The 14,868-nt window shown below is 34.3% G+C and overlaps 1 protein-coding gene across 24 annotated transcripts in view; it reads left to right on the top strand.

Moving 5' to 3' along the window:
- The window catches only part of LOC143248550 (zinc finger homeobox protein 3-like), a 175,890-nt gene that overhangs the window by 4,765 nt on the left and 156,257 nt on the right, over positions 1–14,868 (top strand). The window contains exon 1 of one of the 24 annotated variants that reach the window (XR_013027092.1): positions 7,407–7,755. The exons of 22 other annotated variants lie outside the window; for them this stretch is intronic. The gene's annotated coding sequence lies outside the window, so the exon portion shown is untranslated. Of the gene's footprint in view, positions 1–7,406; positions 7,756–7,775; positions 7,927–14,868 lie in introns of those variants that run through there. One more of the 24 variants, XR_013027075.1, reaches the window with a different exon arrangement.

Below are 14,868 nucleotides of genomic sequence, written 5' to 3' on the forward strand. Positions count from 1 at the left end.
ATGACACTTTCGAACACCATTAATCTCATAAGTAATATCGAGAAAATATAAAAGCGAAACTGTTGATGACACCTTCGAACATCATTCACCTCATAAGGGAATGCTCGTTAGTAAGGGGTAGAGGTCGCGCAAACTCCTGCGGCTCGCATAGCAGCGGCGACGGCGTCACTTGTGGAGATTGGATCGGCTGTCCGATCATATAATATTTCCCATCGTGGGTGGAAAGATAGTGTGAAAAAACAACAACACATGAATGAGGAAATCCCATCATCGACTATAGGGCTGCAGTGTAAACTATAAACTTTGAATTGAAATACACGAGCTTCTCTGTTTAAAATGAAGGTAATATTTGAAAACTAATATTTGAGATTCTTATTGAAAGAAAGTTGGTAGCAGTTACCAGTAGGCTGGTTTTATTTAGTGTGTGTGTATATATATATATATATACATACACTATAGCTTTTGTATATATATAGTTTCACTATTAGTTAGATATTTCTGAGTAAAAATCTTTTATTTCTGTTTATACTCTTTAGATTTATGTAGTTCGTACTCTCCTGTTATTGTTAAGTTAATATTTCTCATTTTGTACTTCATTTGTCGTTATTTGTCCACACACAACTATTTGAACACAAACTTGGATAGGTTGTCTACTTAGTATATACACTCACACACCTGTGTGTGGATTTCTACAAATGTTTGTGAAAGTATACTGTCTCTGCCTTAGTGTACTTTGCTATGTTAAAGTGAGACACTTCCACAAAAAACAAAACATTTGATTGTTTGTGTTTAGGCGCAAAGCTACTAAATGACCTATTTGTGTTGCGCCCGCTTCGGGTATCGAGCCCCTACTTTTAGCGATATAAGCCTTCAAGGCTACAGCTGAACCCAAGGAAGACCTGTGCGCATGCATACGATATATTTGCTTTAGTTTCGTTAATGTTATATGAACATTAATTTTATGCATATGTGTTTGGTGGAACATTTGTTTTTTCGTTGTATATTATACTATACTGCATGCTGAATAAATAGAGCAGTAATGGTAGTAAGAATGATAAACAAGTACGTTTTCAAACAGTAAAATCCGTTGTAAGTTGTAATTTCTGAATTATATTGAAGGCGTTTTCAAAAGCGAGTCGTAACACCGTATTTCACCCGCATGAGTTAATTCTTGAAAACTACTTTCATAATATTTATGATATTTGGTTTAAACAGTATCTAACTTTTTTTTAAAACACATAAACTTAGATCTGTGAGATTTTTAACCCGTCTTTGTTAGAATACATTATTTACTAACGATAAAGCCAGAAAGCGTTACACGATTTAAAACGTTTTCTAGTTTTCGACGTGTTAGCAATGGCTTGAATTATATTATGTTGAAATTGGTATTAACTCCTACCATTTCTGTTTTATTTATAGACTTAAATATTCCTTCTTTAAAAAAAAAGAAAACAAATTTGTTAATATTTTGAAACGTACAGCTGTTTTTACGATTGCAAAGAGTCCGGCCTTGACCCATAGTTGTCAATGTGCTTGGTTGTGAGTTATTGGTTAGAAGTTTCGAGCCATGGGGTCGTTATAGAAGTGACAGTCAAACCCCAGTTTTTTATTAGGAGTAATCACGGAAGTGAAGAGCACTAGTGACTAGTTACTCTTCTAGTCATGAGTATAGATCACGTACAACATGAAGCATCGCCTTTCGGGTTGAAAATACCAAATAATAGTTTGAATAAGAACTATAATATTAATATGATATATTTTAGCGATATGAAAATCAACATTCGCTATTTTGTGTTGTTTGTTGAATTTCGCACAAAAGTACTCGAAAGTTACCTGTGTTAGGCGTCCCTAACTTCGAGAAGGGAGGGACCACTAACTCATGGGCTGCTTGATTAGTGAAATTCACCGTCACTCTTATAATGCACCCACGTCCCCAAAGTGCGTAGCGCAGTTCCACCCCCCCTCTCCGGGCGGTAACGAGGTGCAAAAGGAATATTAAATGTGTTATACTTTTTTCTTTAGGACATTTCCAATTGTAGACCCAAGCGACCTCTTGGGGCATAATGCTTTTCAAAACATAGTTTGCTTGTTTTTGTTTCACATCGCTGTTGTTTGATTTTTTAAAATAACAGGTGCTTATTGAACATTAATTAAATGTATATTTATTTAGGATGAATACTACCTTTTCCCCAGAAAAAACAAAACTAAAAAAACTCCCGCTGAATGGCAACCTGTTTACGGATTGGTTGATGTGATAACGCTGCTGTATATGGCTGCGCTTTGTCCAGCAACCTTTATTAATTTAAATAGGGAACCGTAAGCTCATGTTCGTTTTTAGTTTTTCGCAAAACTTGTTTCTGTGGTTAAAAGCCGGGGTAAATTCAATACTTTTTGACATGTTCAATATTTTAAATTGATTTACTTAGCTAATGTATTAACGACAACTTTGTGTGTAAGTATCGTTAGTGTAAAAAGAGCATAATTATCACTTGTACATGGGGGGGGGGATTATTTACATGAAGTAGTAGTAAAAAAAAACTATACATTTGGTGTGAGCTAAGAACTTTTCAGTTATGAAATGTAAGCTTAAGCTTCTGAGTTACAAGTTAGGCCTACAAGGAATCGAATTCTACTCGCGAAATGGTAGACCAGTACCAAACTGATTAAGCTCGTAATTCTTTTTAACTTTTATAATATTAATCAGAATATTACTCCCACCAAATATAATGAGTCGTTTATAACATTTGAATTAACCATATTTTATACAGGTTAATTATAGTCATACTTTATAAGTGATAATTTAGGCCTACAACATATATATATATACACTAGCAGTTTTTGCTTTTAGGACTTTGTTTTGATTTGACTTTTCTTCAGTGAACTAACTCTTAAGAAGCCAAATATTGTTTTCATTTTTCATTTGTTGATATTGTTTGTATGTTCATGTTTCTCAGGGAGTGATGTATCTTTTTTTTTGTATTAAAAAGAATCTGCATTTTGTTGTGACGACCATAACGTTTACTTTTTTTTTGGGGGGGGAGGTCAGAAAAGGCTTCTTGCTTACAAAATTACGATAGTTTTAAAGGAACAAGCAGCACAGGAGTTTTTCTTTGTTATTGTAAATACAACTTTTAACTGCGGAGGATTACTTCTGAAAGTTCTTCAAGTCTATTCGTTTGAATGTAGGCCAATTATTTCTTAGAACGTCTGTAACCTTCAGTGATGTAACGTTAAGCACAAAATTGTTTTTAGTTTCAAGGTGCATCTGTTTGTAATAATATACTTACCTATCTGTTTATTCACTTATCTATTAGTATATATTACTATTATTATTATACATGTACATATCAATATGTATCGATTTATTTTACAATAATTAGCTAACCACTCATCCATTCCAATGTATATCAGTTCCTGTAGGATTTTATCTCACATTGGTACAGAAGGATATACGATTATATATCTATTCGTGAGATAAAATAACACAATGCTCCAGTATAAATAGATTACTTGACAAAGTTTGTGTTAAAGACTCTATACTCGTGTGAATAAGTTGTCCAAATAGAGCACTTCAACCTGGGTATTTGAATAGCTGCGACCTTTTAAAATACTCTAGGGTGTGACTCTTGTTTCTTTATCGGATTTGACTGTATCTAGTTAATATACAAAAGATTGAACAACAATTTTATGGATTAAACACATTGGTACGAGATTGGACAATAGTGTTACGTATTAGGCACGTTGGTACGAGATTGGACAATAGTTTACGTGTTAAAGCAGGTTGGCGAAGATACTTTTACAAGTTTTAAAATGTAGTATTTCCAATACTCAACCAATTTAAAGCCACTTTTATAATATACACTGAACTGATAATTGTAGTAAACTTGTGTTTTTTTCTTCAAAAGCGGCTGACGATTAAAAATAATTTGTAGCAGTTTTAGAATTTTAGAGCCAAGAAAGCAAACTGATGACGTGGGGATAAACATCTTCTGTTAAATTGCTTTAATCGTTAATATCATTATAATAAAAAGTATATGCGCATCTTATTAGACGAAGAGTTGAAACATATTTCTGTATAAATTTGCATTTGAGAAGAATGGTCTTGTTGCTTTACGTCTGGTAAAACCGAAGTTGGGTACATATATGTCAACGTATTATTAATGCGTTTAACTGTATGGCATTTGGGTTGTAATTATTGTTATTTATAGTACAATTTAACCAATGAGGAGAAGAATGTGTAAGTAAATTAACTAAGCTAGAAACATAGATATCGGTGTTTTATTCGTGTTTTCAATGGTAATCTTAATAGGTATATAATATTCCGATTACGTGGCTTCTTGTTGCCCCTTGGCTTGAGTTATATTTTATTATCGGTTATAGTACACATGAAAATTTCGTTATCAGTTGTCATTTTAAATTAAATTACATTTTCTATAGATAAGTTATGAGATTATATGAGAATAAACGTTATAGATACAAAATTACGGATCATTTTGAATTTATATGTAGATTATCAATCTTTCATATTATTAATAAAGTACGTATGTGTCAACAGATGGGGACACCTGTGCATTTTCATTATTGCTTTGCTCGCAGTAGATGTTGGAGGACGGTTTGTTTGTTATTAAGCAGAAAGCTGTATAATGAGCTATCTGTATTCTACCCATCACAAATGTCAAAACACGATGTTTTTTGATAAGCCCAGAGACGCACCGCTGATCCACCGGAAAGACTAGGGGAAAGGATAAATATATATATATATATATGTGTGTGTGTGTGTGTAAAAAAAGAAAGAAAGCCGATAATATAGGATTCAATGCGTCTTTTAATTTTAATGTTAATAAACTTAAATCACACGAAGTTTAAGTCTATGTTTAAAGTGTATATAACTGACTTTGTGAAAAAGTATAGTGTATAATCTACTAATTCCAATATTTGTGATGAACACAAGTGAACTCGTATGTGTTAAAGTATCTTTTATATTTTTTATAAGAAACTTCTCGGTACGAACTAGATCACAGCACACTGTAAGTTTTTATGTTAAATAATAATATGGAAGTTGTTCAGCAGGTGTTACGCATGTACCATAAGATCCAACCATCCTTCTATATCGCACGGAACGCTAACAGCAAACGTACTTGCAGGTGTTCACAGGTGTGACTTTACAATACAAAATGTGTTGTTAGAGGTACTATATTGTAGGATGGCAGGTATTTTCTCAGGATCTCGCTATTAAAAGCGTCAAAGATGTCACTTTTAGTCACCTGTCTAACACTGCAACAAACATTCGAGTTTCTATTTTGGGAGTGTGTGTTTATTTTATTTGACAAAGAAAAATGCTTTATGGTGTACAAATACATACAGTTTAGAATCTGACCGTGTGAAAGTGTTGGGAGGTTTATATTTGATAGTCGCACAAATACTTACGTTTTGTGATTTAAATCATTAACAATACTACAAAATATTTACACGTATTAAATTAAACTTGAGTGAACGCTATGACAACAATAAGAAGCCTTGTTTAACATTGTTGAAATAAAGTTTCTCGTTCCTATCACAGAACATTTTTCACATTATTTGGATGGTCCCTGGTGGGACAGCGGTAAGTCAGTGGACTTACACAGCAAATATACGTGGTTGGATTACTCGCGGTAGACATAACTGATACTGCAAATTGGTTTTGCTTACAATAAAACAAACAATATTTGGGATTATAAGCCAGTTACGTTCAGTAAAGTGGAATATTTACTACTACTACTGTAATAAACTCGTCGTCTTCTGTATAACGAAATATTCAAATGAAAATAGTGTCACGATTCTTATTGAATTGGGCCTGACTTACCCGGACTGTGAATCCAAGGGTTTGTGATTCATGTCTTTTTGCCGCTAAAACCCATTTATTTCTTTGGGGTGTGAGTGCTCTACAAAAGTAACGGTCAAAACCTCATTATTCGTTGACACAAGTTGGTGGTTAGTCGTGTAACAAGATGCCTTCTTACCTATTCCCAGTGGCACAGTGACATGTCTGCTGACTCACAGCGCTAGAAACTGGGTTTCGATACCTATAGTGGGTGGAGCACGGATAGCATATTATAGCTTTGTGCGTAATTCCGAACAAATAAAGCCTTCTTTCTAGTCTATCAGTTGACAAGTAAGATGCTTATACGCACATATCACTTCGTGTAGTTTTTATCGCAGATTCTGAAAAAAAATATTGAAATAAGCTGAAGTGATATTTAATATCCGTATCAGTAAATTTGTAATGAACGTTTTACTACTCGAATCCAATTTAAATATTGTTTGTTTCCCCGAAGCAAGGTCTTAGGCCGATTGGAAGGGTTACGGTTACTCGTTTTAACCCCTCACACCACCATCCAGAAGTTTGTTGTCTGTCAGTAAGTCAGTAGACATTAAAACGATGTTGCATAAAGGACGCTTAACGTTGCTATTAGTACTGTCATGGGCCTGGTATGACCAGGTGGTTAAGGCACTCGACTCGTAATCTGAGGGTCGCGGGTTCGAATCTTCGTCATACCAAACATGCTCGCCCTTTCAGCCGTGTAGGCGTTATAATGTTACGGTCAATTCCACTATTCATTGGTAAACGAGTAGCCCAAAAGTTGTCGATGGTTGATGATGACTAGCTGCCTTCCCTCTAGTCTTACACTGCTAAATTAAGGACGGCTAGCGCAGATAGCCCTCGTGTAGCTTTGCGCGAAATTCAAAACAGTCAGTACTATCGTGACTTCGGTGAAACGTGCGCATGCTATGAATCATGAGAAGAATTGTGCATTTCGTAGGCTGCTAGAACACAGCATGACGTATGAATTTAAAAAGCAAGAAATATAAAATGTTTGTTGCTTTTAATTTTGGTTTTACCTACTCTTGAAGTGAAACACTTTCGAGTACCTTGTGGAAGTACATATAGTAAACTGAGTATCAACGGTATTGGTTTGGCACAGAGAAGACTATAAAATGTATTTCGCTAGTACATGCGACTTCCTTATTTAAATGAACTTGTTCGCCATCACTTTTGTTGAGAAATACTGTTGAAAATAATCAACAGGGTGTTCTTATTTTTTCTTATTAATAAAGTATTAATTTGTACAAACAAAATTATATACAAATGTGTACAAGAAACGTGTTGTTTGAAATGCTCATATCTCAAACTAATAGGAAATGACGTTAACTGTATTAGAAATAAATCCGTGATCAATAAGTCATTAACCTAAGGTCGTATTATGAAAGGTTTCTATAAATGATAAAATAATGTTGTTTTTCCTGCTTCTCAAACACTGCTATGCTTTTGAATCTAGTTAATTGAAACAGTTTATACAACAAAAACCGTATTGAAATTAGAATTTCATATCCAGATTTATTCATTCCGTTTAGGACACGTACCCTTCCTGTGTTGTTCAATAGAAGATTCATATATTCATTACAAAAAGATGAATTCCCAAGGGAATTTGAGATACCTACAGTGGATATCCTGTGAGTTGTGTTTTTACGAATATGCATGTGTGTGTATCCAGCAGAAAAACAAAATCTATACTTCAGACTAGATTCGGAGTTCTACATCTCTGGCAAGTGGCCAAGCTGTACGCTTTTCACGTTCCAGCTGTTTTCACTGGAAGTGATGTGATGTATTTAGCCACGTGAATGGAGAAGATCAGCGGTGGCACCGAGCTTGTGTGGACATTCCTCTGTAACCGTTTCCAGTTTACTCTTAAGATGAAACTTGGATATTACATACAGGTAGTCGAAATACTTGACAGCAAAAACAAAACGTTAGGGGTATAAGAGTTAACGTGCAAGATCCGATAAGTATATTCTAAATATCTGTTAATATCTAGAAACATGATAAATATATTCTGTACCCACACATGCTGCCCAAAGAATGCCTACTTGTACATGAATATAACGCAGGTAAGGCAGCTGTTTAAGACCTACTGATGACAAAAAGTAGTTATTTTTTTTAAAGAATTGATGTCTTAAAAACATAACTTTTCCAATGCGGATATCACTGACTTTGCTAGTGGGTCGGTTTAATTGTTAAAAATAATATATTTGTACTATTGATACTTGCCACGTGATAATTATACAATGAAAAGTGGAAAGATTAAATTAAGCGCCTCTGAAGTTATGCATCAACTCTAAGTATTTGAATGAAAGTAACGTGGATTAAGGACATGTTTTCTATAAATCATGTGTTCTAGTTGTATACTGATTATACTGATGCCTCATGCGTAATACATTCATTGTTGTAGCAGTGAACCGGGCGTGACCTAGGGTGCCTGCTACTTATTAAAAAGGTTTGGGGGTTGCACCGAGATTGTGCTTAATATGCTCCGTAGTTTGGGCTATAGGTGCGTTTTAAAAGTGACAGTCAATCCTTTTTTTGATTTATTCAAATACGGACAAAACACTTTTATAATAACAGATAATACTGGCCTCTGGTCAACAGCTATACCTGAACCTTAGGAGTTTTTGACATGGCCATTAATCCATATTTGCATAAATTGCCGTTCCAAGTTTCAAATACCAATACATTAATAGTAACAGAACTGACTTGATACTTTAATATATGCTTCTCTATAATTAAGTTCGTACAGAGAAAAAATGAAGCATTGTTCTCTCGCTAACATTGTGTTAAACATTGAAGCTGTGAACACAGAGGATGTTTATTATTTTCAGTAGATCAATATTTTCTAAACTAAAATGTTTGATTCATAATTTTTAATTGTCTTGCTAGTAAACGTGTTAACAAATAGTAACTATAGAGGAACTAACATTGTTTCTTTGTTTTTTTTTACCTCTCGCAATGAAGGTTTAGGATTTGCCAATCTTCAAATCGTAGTTTTCGTTGAGTCAAAGTATTCTGAAATACATATGGAATAAGGATTCCATTGGATAAGTCAATGACATATATATATATGTATATATAATAAACAGCTGCACACTGGGAATATATTTTTTCACATACACATTTCAAAGTGTGTGATTGCACCATCGAGATATTAACGTTATTCATCTATAATCTAACGAAATCTTACCACTATTAAATGAAACTTCGGTATTTAAAATCGTATTAAGAATTGTAACGCTGCTTAACTGTGGTTTATTTATTCGTAATGGTATAGAATAATATAATTTCGAATTTTAGTGTACCAGTGTATCGAAGTAACTGGCAGATTCTAAAGACGCAAAAATACAAGTATTTCGGTGAAATTCAATAGAATTGCTGTCATCTCTGTAAATTTCTTTAGCTTCAAGACAAGAAAAAAAGTACGTCTGTTATTTTATTTATCATTTTCTTGGAGAACACAGGATAGGAGACTTAGTAACTAGTACGTGTTTTCATTGTTTACAGCGGGTAACTCAGTCATGTTTATGTGAAACAAAGTTGTGGGATTTTTAAGGGGTCATGTGCAGGATTAAAGTACATTTATTTTGTTCCTGTATAGAGGGTGGGGTCAACAAACCTCAGTTTTTCCTGCTGGTTTATATGGTGCCTATTACCGTTTGCACCTTACTGAGAAGAAATTCCGCCACTCAAGGTTTTGCGACGCTCCTTCCCTCCTTCTGTGAGGGTCTTTCGAGTTCGCCAAGCTCACAGTGACAGTTTATTTCACGAGAAATGTTATTTTATTTTTAAGCAGAACTGAAGATGACCCATTGTAAAAGGAAACTGTTTAAATAGGTTTTCGTTTTTTCTCTCTAAATTGTTTAATGTTCTAAAATGTTGAAAGTAGGATGTTAATCTTCACGAGACCTTCACTTCGAGGGGGGATTTTTCTCTCGGATAAACAAGCCCACCTGGCTGTACTTTAGAAAGGTGTGAAGAAAAATGGGGGTCTATTCACAGCGTGCTAACAGATTCTATGATATGTGTATAATGCCAAAATAGGCTAAAAAGAAAAATGCGGAGACTTTTGATTATATAATTCATTATTATTGAATATCCTCAAGTCACCGGTAACAATCTAAAATAATTCTTAAAACTGTAAATTACGTTGATAGAATTATTGTTATTCCATTTTCTTAACAATATCTCTATTATGACTATTTAAATAGCCATACGTTTCCACAGATATTCAAAAACTTCTTAAGGTCATTTTTAGTATTAAAACACAGTGCTTTATTTAAACGAAAGAAAGACAGGTGACTTGGGTCACGTTGATCCAGAGGGAATAGTAATAAATTTGCTATCGATGTTGGACAGTCGTTTTGATTAACAGTAAAACAGCTAAACTGTGACTTGTTTGAAAGTTTATTTTGGGGGACAAGCTCCCTGGAATCTTTGGTAACACGTATCTCTGTCAGTGGACTCTATGCTGATTACACTAGTGCTTAAGGCTTCAAGCTTGTTAAGTTCAGCACTGTTAAACCACTTACTGTACGAATCCCATTTATAAGTATAAGATAGACTTCTGTTGTCCAACTAGAGCCAGAGAGGTATTGCTTTTCATGTTTCTGTTATCTGTGCCGCAGTGGAGGCCATTAGCATTAGAGGTGTCATCGCAATAACAGATGACGATGCTGCATCGCCCATATACTTAATGTTCGCCACTCTTCTAGTTGATTCGCAAGAATGAGTGTTCTTCATTGGCATATAATGATATGAATTAATACCCAGTGAAAAGAGTTCTTTATGGATGTGTCCAGGTATCGGCAAGCTCAGGAAAAGAAAATGGCGCTGATTATGATAATAGCTGATATTTTTTCAAAAGTAATTTATTTTAGTTTGATATGAATTACGTTTTCATAGTTAACGTGTTTGCTATTTAAGAAATGAATTCAGTTTTATATTAATTTATTACACCAAAGCTTTGTGCTCTCACTTACCGTTTGTATTTAGTGGGAAAAGCTTCCGAAGAAGGTGTAAACTGAAATGTTTAGTATCCGCTTAAAAATAAATAACAAACTTATCGTTATAAGGTTATTTGCTTATAGTATTAAAAATGTTCTATAGACCAATTTGCATTACAGAAATTACATAATGAAAAAATAGATTGCTTTTATTTTGGAAGTGTGGTTGTGTGTGTGTGTTTGTAATAGAGAAGAATGATTAGTTTTCATTGTGCACTTGCAATATGCAATGAAATCTTTATACTTTGTGCATAGTTCGACTAGTAATTCGAGGGTCGCGGGTTCGAATCCCGGTTGCACCAAACATGCCCTTTCAGCCGTGGGGACGTTATAATGTGACGGTCTATCCCGCTATTCGTTGGTAAAAGAGTAGCCCAAGAGTTGGCGGTGAGTGGTGATGACTAGCTGCCTTCCCTCTAGGCTTACACTGTTAAATTAGGGACAACTAGCGCAGATAGCTTTCGTGTAGCTTTGCGCGAAATTCAAACCAAACCAAACGGAACTTGTATTAGGTTTATTACCTCCTAGCTATGGCGACAGGCAAGCAGTAAAACAAAACATACATTTATAGAACGTATATGAGAACTTCGACACTTGGTGACCACATAAGATTATAAATTACTTCATTTTTATTCTTATGAATTATGCTACGTTGTGAAATGCAGCACTGAAGAAAGGCTATTCCATTCCCAGCATACTTTGGGTTGCTTGTAATGCCGGTCATTCAGCCACCTGTATACCAACCGAGACAGGTAAAGGTGGGTGGATGGTTGAGTGGTTGAGACTGTAAGTGACAAGAAAAACAGCAGCAGTAGTTGGGTGGCAGGTTCTGGTCAGCGTATAACCTGGTAAGTTGAACCAGTTTGGCATGGCACGCTGATTTGTTGAAAATTCACCCATCATAATGAGCATACATGTTAAATAATTATTCATGTAAACCTACTTTCCTAAAACCTCGTGAATTAAAGAAAATGTCTGTACAATGTAGCTAACTGACAGCACATATATCTTGGTGCTTACAAAGTACACGTGTAATGATTATACTTTAGATACAACATCTGTGATCACAAGAAAAACAGGAACGCGTGTGATTGGTCCACAATGTACTGTATAAACAATGTAATTCTACAGTTAATAGTGTTTCCGAAAGTGTATATGTTCTCTGGACATAAAGAATAATGAAAAATAATAATAATTCCAGTAACTGAATAACTTGACATTTGATATTTTTTATGGAATCATAGTTCAATTAAATTAGTAAATACCGAGACAGCTAGTATTTCTCATCTACTATAAGACACAACAGTGCATTACTCTGTGATCTTCATTGGTACACCCAGACGCGATATTCGTTAGCCTGCTGAACTGTAAATCCGAGGGTTCGTATACCGTTAACACAAAATTTTACTGTTTGATTAGAGTAGCCCAAGATTTGGTAGTGAGTGATTTGACTAGCTGTCTTTCGTTTACTTTGTCGAATCAAAATTAGAAGTGGTTAGTGCAGATAGCCAGTTGTTGTGTAACGTAGCGAGAATATTCAAAACAACTATACGTTGTCAGAAGGATAGTTCTTCCTTCTATACCGAGAAAATAAATATATGATCTCATACTTCCTATTTCGGTCATTCCATTTAATTTATTGTTACTCTTTTTAAATAATGCCGTTTATAGTACATATTGTTGTTTTTTATGGAATATATTGTTTTTTTTAAGACTTTGTAATGTATATGTTTAAAGCAATCATTTTCAAGATGGCTTGTATGGGTTTAAAACTTTAATTAAAATAAAGTACAGAACAACGTTTAGATCTTCTTAGGTCATCTTCAGGTTAACCACTACCAGCCGCCTTGAGAATATATTTTTGCTTCAAGTGGGTTTCTTGTCATCACGGATGTGTTTAGAGCAATGACATTGATGTTACGTAATTTCCCGAGGACATTGTATGTTGTAAAGTCGTATCTCAGTTATGTTGAGGATGCTAAACATTCTTATCACTGAATGACATTTAATCTGGACTGCCATTTTAGGGAATTAGAGCGACTATACTGTAGCTTTTGTTTGTTTCCTAATTTTAAATACCGTACATAATGTTCGAAAAAAAATTTTATGACTTAAGGTCTTTTCAAATAATTTTAATGGTAGTTGATATGCTATTACTGTGTGTTTTCTTGGAAACATTTTTATTAGTTGTTGTGTGTGCGTGTTTATATATATATATATTCCAAAATAGTGTTCGTTACCATAACATAGTGTGTCTTCCAAGCATTCTGTTATGAGATATTTTAAAATCTATTGTTAGTAGTATTTGGTCGTTTTTGAAATAAAATATATTTTAAGGTATTTTTGTGTGTGTAAGATGGTATTTCCACACATCATTTTTTATAATATCGTTAAATCAAAGGAAATATAATGAAGTATGTTAAGTCATCACTTCACCTTTCAATTGTTATAAAGTGATAGATGAAAAAATGTTTTGAATTATTTTTTTAATTTCTGTTCACTTTTACTGCTTTTCTTGTGTTAAAACTAAGCGAGTGACATATTTTTTAATGAACTGTCCAGTGGTGTAATTAATTACCAGTCCTTTTATCAAGTAATCAGTAGTATATAATCATCCTCGCTACTGATATAGGCCAAGTACTTAAGGCACTCGACTCGTAATCTGACGGCGCGGGTTCGAATCCCCATCACACCAAACATGCTCGCCCTTTCAGTCGTGGGGGCACTATAATGTGACGGTCAATCCCACTATTCGTTGGTAAAAGAGTAGCCTAAGAGTTGGCTGTGGGTGATGATGACTATCTGCCTTGCCTCTAGTCTTACACTGCTATATTAGGGACGACTGGCGCAGATAGCCCTCGTGTAGCTTTGCGCGAAATTAAAAAAAAACAAACCAGACAGATAAGACTACTGATATAAATAGAAAATTATACTCTGAAAGCTGTGTATAAAGTTACAAGATGAACATCAAAATATAGATACAGTTATAGGAAGAACGCCCCAATTATGGATAGAACTAGAAGATGAACACCCCAATTATGGATACAGTTGTTAAAGTTATCTCCATCCAAAACATGTAATTGCAACGCTCGAGAACGTTTGATAGTAAAATGGTCGTAATTTGAAACATAAGCTGTACTCCAAACGTGCCGAACATATGGTAACTTCAGATAAATAGTTAGAAGATAATTATCCAAATAATCTAGAGTTGAAATTCTTTAGTTACCTCAATGAAGAAAACAGTTTTAAGTTTTTAGGTTTTAATGACACAAGTTGCATATACACTGTTTATAGAAAACTATGGTAATTATAATTTGTTTATATAGTGAAACAGTGTTGTATCTAGTCATAGATGTTTATAACTTTATATAGCTGATGTGATGTTTAGCTTGTGGAAAAGGATATATGAAATCACAACGGATAATGACACGCACCTTAACTTATTGCTGCTTGAAAAGATACAGTTGAGAATACAAATGAACAATATTTTAACAAAATAATGAATATAGTTAGTTGTCCATAACGATTTTAGTCGCGCGTGTTTACTTTCTCATTCAACTCCATGGAAATGTTTGTTAGAAAACTTGTTTTTGTTTTTTTGTACGGTGACTATGGTTAATTATTACAGTAATAAAGTAAGTTTTCCAAATGTGCAAATAATAAACGTTTAGTTCTTTTCACAAAATCAGCCATCTCCTATAATCCAGTAGTTTCTAATTTGTTGTATTAATTAAATTTCATAGAAACCGTAATTGAGTCTTATCTGTAGTTAGCGTTCAGCAGCGCACTCCACGTACACGTACTTGTGTATATACTGGTGGTGTGGAAGCACTTCCCAATAGGCAGTTAACATTTTTAGTAGCTTGTTGTTCTACCAATGACATATGTTGCACAAGTGGCATAAGGAAATTTTACGCTAAGCTAGCGTGCACTAGCGGGTATTTATGGGATTATTCTTTTCCCGTTGTCTAAATGCGCGTGACCTCACTGTGTACACTA

This window comes from Tachypleus tridentatus, chromosome 1, assembly GCF_004210375.1.
Source record: "Tachypleus tridentatus isolate NWPU-2018 chromosome 1, ASM421037v1, whole genome shotgun sequence".
Classification (NCBI taxonomy): Eukaryota; Metazoa; Arthropoda; class Merostomata; order Xiphosura; family Limulidae; genus Tachypleus; species Tachypleus tridentatus.